We start from the raw sequence: 7,218 nt of genomic DNA, 5'->3' as shown, positions 1-7,218 counted from the left end.
TGGCTCAGGTCATGGTCTCAGGGTCATGAGGTCAAGCCCTGCACTGGGCTCTGTGCTGAGCGTGAAGCCTGCGTAAGATTCTCCCGGTCCCTCTGCCCCTCTTCTCCCTGCTTGTGCATGTGCACTTGGGCTCTTTCTCTCATAAATAAATAAATAAATAAATAAATAAATAAATAAATTCAAATGGGTCAGGAATCTAAATATGAAAAAAAATGAAACCATATACATAAGAAAACATGTAAACATATAAATTTTTTAATAACCTGGGTGTAATGAGGGGTTTTCCAACCATGACTAAAAATCCAGATGTAATAAATGATCATAAAAATAAACTTTTTCAAGGTAAAAACACCATAAATGAAGTCAAAGGAAATTGACAAACCAGGACAGAATATTTTCAACATAAATGACAGATAAAGGGCTATTAACTCTAATATATAAAGAATTGTTAAAAATTGATGGAGGGGCTCCTGGGTGGTTTGGTCTGTTAAGCATTCAACTCTTGGTTTCGGCTTAGGTCATGATCTCATAGGTTGTGGGATGGAGCCCGGTGTTGGCTCCTTGCTCAGCTTGAAAGATTCTCTTCCTCTGCCCCTCTCCCCACTCATGCTCCCCACTCCATCTCTCTAAAAATAAATAAATAAATCTTTAAATAAAATACATAATTAAATGAAAATTGATGGAAACCAAGATGCAAAACCTGATAGAAAAATGGGCAAAAAACATGAACAGGCAACTCACTAAGAAAAAAAAGATACAAAAATGGCATCTACATCTGGTTCTCCAACCCTGCCAGAGACTCTGAGTCGAGTCCCCTGTTGTAATTTAATAAAACTGTTTCTGCTCAAAGCAGACATAGTAGACTCTGCTGTTTGCAGTTTATTTCATAAGCACAGGCTGTTTCCAGATACCAATCCACCTCAAAGCACAAAGACTTTCCAGCCTACAGTGTCTCCAAAAATTACTTACACAAAGTGTGTAAGTGTGGAGACAGCTGTGTGAAAGAGTTTGTGGATATATTTTCTTTTTCTTTTTTTTTTAAAAGATTTTATTTATTTATTTGACAGAGCTAGAGACAGCCAGTGAGAGAGGGAACACAAGCAGGGGGAGTGGGAGAGGGAGAAGCAGGCTCCCAGCGGAGAAGCCTGATATGGGGCTCAATCCCAGAACGCCGGGATCACGCCCTGAGACAAAGGCAGACACTTAACAACTAAGCTACCCAGGCGCCCCTGTGGATATATTTTCAAGCAATCACAGTTTTATCACAACAGTGGCACTGCCTTCTGGGGTGAGCACCTTGAAGGAGGGAGCATTACTGGGTTGGGTGAGCTCTGGTGTGTATGCTTAAAAAGAATCCTCCCATGTTTTAGAGTTACACCTTGTCACCCAGACAATATGTTATCTGCCTTTGGAATGTTTTTTTCACCAGGACTTGAGTCTGGGTGTGTCCTGTGTCTTGAGATGTCAAGCCAGGCAGTGAAGCCTTAACTAGGATGGCACTGGGAAGCAATCCAGTTCCTCCACGTTAGCCCTGCTTGTGCTTCTCAGAAACACCAGGGGATCTAGAGGAGGCAGATCAGGTTTCAGCCTGGTGCAAGGTCCAGGGTAAGCAGAACTGCCCTCTGAAACTCAATCAGCAAAGCACAGAAACAACCTGAACGCCCAGCAATAGGGGATTAGTAGAACAGATCAAGGTATATCCAAACAACAGGATTCTGGGCTGCCCTTGAAAACCAGGACTTACAAGAGAGTCTGTGACATAGGAAGACATCTGTGATACATTGTTAAATGGAAAAAAAGAGATCGTAAAATGTAGAGAACAGCCCTATCTCTATGGAGAATACCTCTTCTGTAAAAATAGGCGTGCATAAATACACGTGAATACAACAGCATCCAGGAGGATGTGTTTTAAAATGTTAACGTTGGTTACGACTGAGGAGTGAGATTACTTGTGACTTTTATATTGTTTTTTGGTGAGACAATCTCTGTACAAGGAGTATGTATTACCCCATAATCAGGCAAAACAACACTAATATATACATATATTATTACTTATATATGTATAAAACCCCTAATTTATTTGCTTTAAAATGGTCCATTAGAAAAACGTACGTCGGGGCGCCTGGGTGGTACAGCGGTTAAGCGTCTGCCTTCGGCTCAGGGCGTGATCCCGGCGTTATGGGTTCGAGCCTCACATCAGGCTCCTCTGCTATGAGCCTGCTTCTTCCTCTCCCACTCCCCCTGCTTGTGTTCCCTCTCTCGCTGGCTGTCTCTATCTCTGTCAAGTAAATAAATAAAATCTTTAAAAAAAAAAAAAAAAGAAAAACGTACGTCGGCCAGGGTGCATTGGGAGCAATGGATGAACCACTGCTGTGGAAGCTGGGCAGTGGGGACTCAGGAAATCACTATACCAGTCTAATGACTTTTGGGTATGCTTGAGAATTTCCATAGCAGAAAGATAAGCAAAACACACTAACCCGAAAGCAGCTATGAATTAACTGCTGGGTTTCAGAGAATGTAACTGTGGTGTGAGAAAGGTAGAAATGTGAAAAATGAACAAATAGACAAAGGGAAGAAGGCTCAGGACTTAACGAGAAGCCAGGAGCCACTGAGGGTCTGACCTCTTCAAGCCTCAGCTTCCCCGGCTGTAAAACAGGAGGACCCTTGTCCATGGGCAGGCCCATGGTATGGACGTGACTGATTATTTTGGTGGTTGCTCTTGGTCCAGAGAAGCAGGCTAGATGCCTGAAAGCAAAATCTCCACTCCCCAAAGCAGTTTTCAAACGTCAGTGTGCACCGGGGTCACCCGAGAGCTAGCAACATGCCGAGTCCAAGACGCCAGCCCCTGGGAGTCTGACTCCATACCCAGGGTCAGGCTAAGGAATGTCCATCTTAAATAAGAGCCTGGACAATTTCCCACTGTGGAAATGCTGCACCTAGCCAAAGGCCAAAGACACCCAGGAAAGCAGGTCTGCCCTGGAGGAAAATGTGCAGCTGTGCAGAAACAGCTCGGGGCACTGTTGGCAACGGTTGCCCGTTTATGACTTCAGGTGGACTCAGTCAGCAAAGTCCAGGCTGGGAAAAACTGGCATGCAACAAATACGACCAGAGTCTCTAGTCTGCAGAAATAATGAATAAATGACATGTCACCTTTGTGCTTTCCTCCAGGAGGGACAGTCTGGGCAATTGACTTAGGTCAGGATATGGTTCCAACACGCACAAACTGTGCGGCCCTGGGCCCACGGTGACCAGTCCACATCTGTAAAAGGGAACAACAGCAGTAGCTGAGAACCAGGCACGCAGAGTTGTGGCGGTCACACCAGGCGATCAGGAGCTGAGGCACCAAGCAAGGATCCCATCAGGAAGAGTAGGGACCCACTTCTTAGGGCCTGTACGTAAGGGGTTTGGGGTCCCTTTGTTTTCTGTCGCAGAAAGGCAGGGCCTCAGACAAAGAAAAAATGAAACTCAGTAGGCGTCTCCAACTGGAGGCCACGCATACCCTTGAACGAACCCTCAGGGAAAAATAAGTGGGGGATCCCGGCACAGAGCCTGTGTGTGCACCTGCACCCTGACTGCTCAAGGAGCTATTGTCTTAACCAGAGTCTCAACCTTAACGCGCTGTTTTCATTTTCCTATCACAACGTGGCCTCTAGGCTCCTCTCCTAGGGTTAGGTTGTAAATGAGAAGGGAGAAGTGGGGTGACAGAGGCGGGGATGGGGTGCGGGCACCGGACATAGAGTCCAGGTGGCCAAGCTCTGGCCTCAGCCCTGGTTCTGCTGCCACAGCAATGTCACCGGTATCACCACTCCAGACACAGGAAGTCATCCCAGGCACATCACGTCTTCATCGCAAAATCATTTCTTTGGGGCATTTGGGCTGAACTCCCAGTCTCTCCCTCTCTCTCTCTCCTCAAAAATAGTACTAATTTAAACTCCATTCCAGCTCTATGGAAAACAGAGACATACTGTTCTGCCCTAGACCTAGACCGTGAGCTCCCGAGGGCAGGGCCCACAGCACCTGGACCAGCCCCTGGCCTGAGTTAGGCACGTGGCAGGTGTGTTCACTCCTGGGAGTGAACTTGCTGTCCCACTCAGCCTCTTACCAGGAATCTCTCCTTGTCTGAACACAGGGCCTGCTTCCTTTTTGCCTACAACCCCTTTGATCATGTGGGGGAATGCCCCGCCATCTGACTTATCCTGTGCTCCCCCTCCCCAGCCTCCTCCCATGGATCCTCAGGCCCTCCACTTTGAAGGAAATGGAGAAATGTTCAAATCCCACTTGAAGCCAGGGATCACCTTTTGCAGAGAGAGGGAAAGGAACCAGCTCCAAATAGCTCAGAGCTGGAGGTTGTTTTTGGGAAGGAACCCTAGGTGTGAGGAAGAGCAGCAGCTGTCTAAGGGAACTGCAGCCTCATGGCCAGGCCTGAGGGACAACATTGGGAGGGACTGGCAGGTCGTCGTCCACTCTCACCTCCAGGAGGCTCCTGGCTGCTTCCTGGGGAAGGGAACGGTATGCTAAGAGAAAGCTCCCACAGATGGGCGGCCATCTGCTTTGGAGACGGGAGTGCAGGCCATCCATTCCTTAAAGTGGATGAGCTGGGTCTCATTCTTCTTGGAGGCCCCCAAGTCCTTAGTGGGGTCTGGTCCTGGGTAGTGATTCACCATCTGTGGAGCTGAATTAAATTGCACTGGAGTGAAGCTGAGGGGAAATCACGCTGTAAGAGTGTCCAGGGGCAGCCATGACAAATGAACGCAGCCTTCAGGCCTCACAAGACAGAAGTGTTCTTCTGCAGTCAGACATCGAAAGGTGAGAGGTCGCAGGGCTGCACTCCCTCCACAGGCTTGGGCGGGGGAGGGGGGTCCTTCCCACCTCTTCCAGCTCCTGGTGGCTCCAAACCTCTGCCTCTGTCTTCAATCGTGCCCCCCCTCCCCCGTCCCCTGAATCCCTGCTTGTTCTTTCCTGTGTATAACAAGAAACACTCTCATTTTGATTCTTACCTAAAGTATATCTGCAAAGACCCTATTTCCAAAAAAAGTCACATCCTGAGGTTCTGGGTGGACATGACCTTTCGCGGGACACCATTTAGGCCAGTACACACATTCAACAGCAAACAGCACAGCAGAAAGTGGCAAGAAAGCAGTCTGGAGCTGGCAGGCCTTGATCCTGGTACGTGTGGCTCAGTTGTCCCAGCTGTCCAGGGCCCCTGTTAGCACCTCTGACCACCACTGCCAGCTGGGAGTGGGGTCCTGGCTTCCTTTTACAGATGAGGAAACTGAGGCTTGAGTGAGTGGCCGAGGTCACACAGTTGGCTGGAGCTGGGACTGGAACACAGGTCAGCTTGACATCATCACTTGGGGCCTTCACAGCATGGCTGGGCTGGATTGGAGGAGCCCTCAGTGACGGAGAGCCCTGAGATCTTTCTGCTCCAAGGAACCTAATTAACCAAGAGAAGGCAAAGGTGTTGACTTGCCTTGATTTTCACATTGCTTTACTTCCACATATCATAAATTTTGGAATGTGGCTACTTCCCTGGAGCCACTTGAAAACGTGAGGTCAAAGAGAACAAGGATTAATTTAATTATTTATAGAAATTAGTCTGTACTGGGGAAATGAGGCAGGAAGACCCAATGGGGCCAGACTTTCCCCTGCTGCCTATGTGGATTTTACACTGCCTACCACTGTCACCCAGATGCTGGGATGCCTGGGACTGTCACCTGGATGAGGCATGCCTGGGACTATCACCTGGTTGCTGGGATGCCTAGCAGTGTCACCTGGTTGCTGGGATGTCTAGGACTGTTGCCTGGATGCTGGGATGTCTGGGAGCGTCACCCAGTTGCTGGGATGTTTGGGACTGTCACCCGGATGCTGGGATGCCTGGGAGTGTCACCCGGTTGCTGGGATGTCTGGAACTGTCACCCGGACGCCTGCTCCTCCTGTCACTGGCCAAGAGCCCCAGAGTGGCTCTGAGAAATTTTGCCCAGGGAGTGGAGAGGGGTCAGGAAGTGGGAAGCAGATTTTCTTTTTCTCCCTAGTGTGGCTCTGCAAAATCTGTCCAACCTTGAAGTCCCAAGGCTGGAGAACGTCTTGTTAGGTTTTGCATCTCGGACCATGTCCTGAAGAAATGCGCTCGTGGATCCAGTCCTTCGCCTCGTGCACTGCTGAGAACCAGAGTATGAGCTCCGTAGGGCAAGGAGGGCAGAGCAGTGCGCACCCCTGACCCCAAGGCCTCAGAACCGGCACACACAGCTGCCGAACCAATGAACCCGCACATGAGTCACAGACACCCGCAGACGGGACCTAGGGGCAGGGCGGGGAGCATGGGAGAGTGCTCCGCGGCAGCGGTCTCCACACCCACCGCCTGCAGCTGTAGGGTGTCCAGGGGACGGGGTGGGCCGGCCTCCCCGCAGCCTGCAGCCCGGCGCCACGCACAGGCTGGGGCAGGCGGACGCACTTGAGCTCTCTAGGCTCCCCGCTCGCGGACAGGAGGCCGGCTTAACAATGGCTCCGTCTGGGCGAGGTCTGCGGAGAACCGGGCTCCCTGCTCACCCCAAGGCAGGCCGGCCGGCTCGCACGGGCGGGCGCCGGCCCTCCGTAAGCTCACGACCTTCTCGCGAGCCCCCCGGGGCGGTCAGGATTACCCTCGGGTTCCGCGGAGGCGCCCAGGGCTCAGAGAGGCCAAGCGACTCGGCCAAGGTCACACAGCTTCGCTGACGGAGCGCCGGGGCGCGCGGCTCGGGTCTCCGGAACCCCGCTCCAGCAGCTTTCCCGAGACGCTCGCCGCCTCCCTACGGCGACTCCCGGGAGTCACACGGGAAGGCCTGACGCCCGGCTTTCACCTCAAACAATGCTCGGCTCAGATCTGGGGGAACAAAAGCGAGCAGGAATCCGCCCCGGGTTTTCCGCCGCTCCGACCCCGCCGGCCGCCGAGGGGCGGGACGGGGCGGCTCCGACGTGATCGACAGCCCTGGGGAGGCGTGGCCGCAGCGGGGGCGAATCGGATTGGGGACCCGGAACAATCACGGGCCGAGAAGGGGCAGCCCGAGCCAATCAGCAGGGGGGGCGGGCCTGGCCGGCGCGGCTGTCGCGAGAGGCGGCCACCCCGCCCACTTGCGCCTTGTCCCGGCGCCCGTCAGCAGCGAGCGCGGTCGCGCTCGGCCCCGATCCGTCCGCGGCGCGGGGAGAGGCCGGAGCGCGAGGCCGCGCGAGTGTCGGCGCAGA

The 7,218-nt window shown here is 52.1% G+C and overlaps 1 long non-coding RNA gene across 1 annotated transcript; it reads right to left on the bottom strand.

Moving 5' to 3' along the window:
• Window positions 1–2,337: 2,337 nt before the first annotated feature.
• LOC105239227 lies at window positions 2,338–7,212 on the bottom strand. The gene is made up of 3 exons (XR_004619119.1): window positions 5,772–7,212; window positions 4,471–5,434; window positions 2,338–3,259 (listed from the first exon to the last, which is right to left on the bottom strand). It is a non-coding gene; the product is annotated as an uncharacterized LOC105239227 (long non-coding RNA).
• Window positions 7,213–7,218: the final 6 nt, after the last annotated feature.

The sequence above is a fragment of the Ailuropoda melanoleuca genome, chromosome 12 (assembly GCF_002007445.2).
Source record: "Ailuropoda melanoleuca isolate Jingjing chromosome 12, ASM200744v2, whole genome shotgun sequence".
NCBI classification, from domain to species: Eukaryota; Metazoa; Chordata; class Mammalia; order Carnivora; family Ursidae; genus Ailuropoda; species Ailuropoda melanoleuca.
This window is presented reverse-complemented; position numbering and strand designations above follow the sequence as displayed.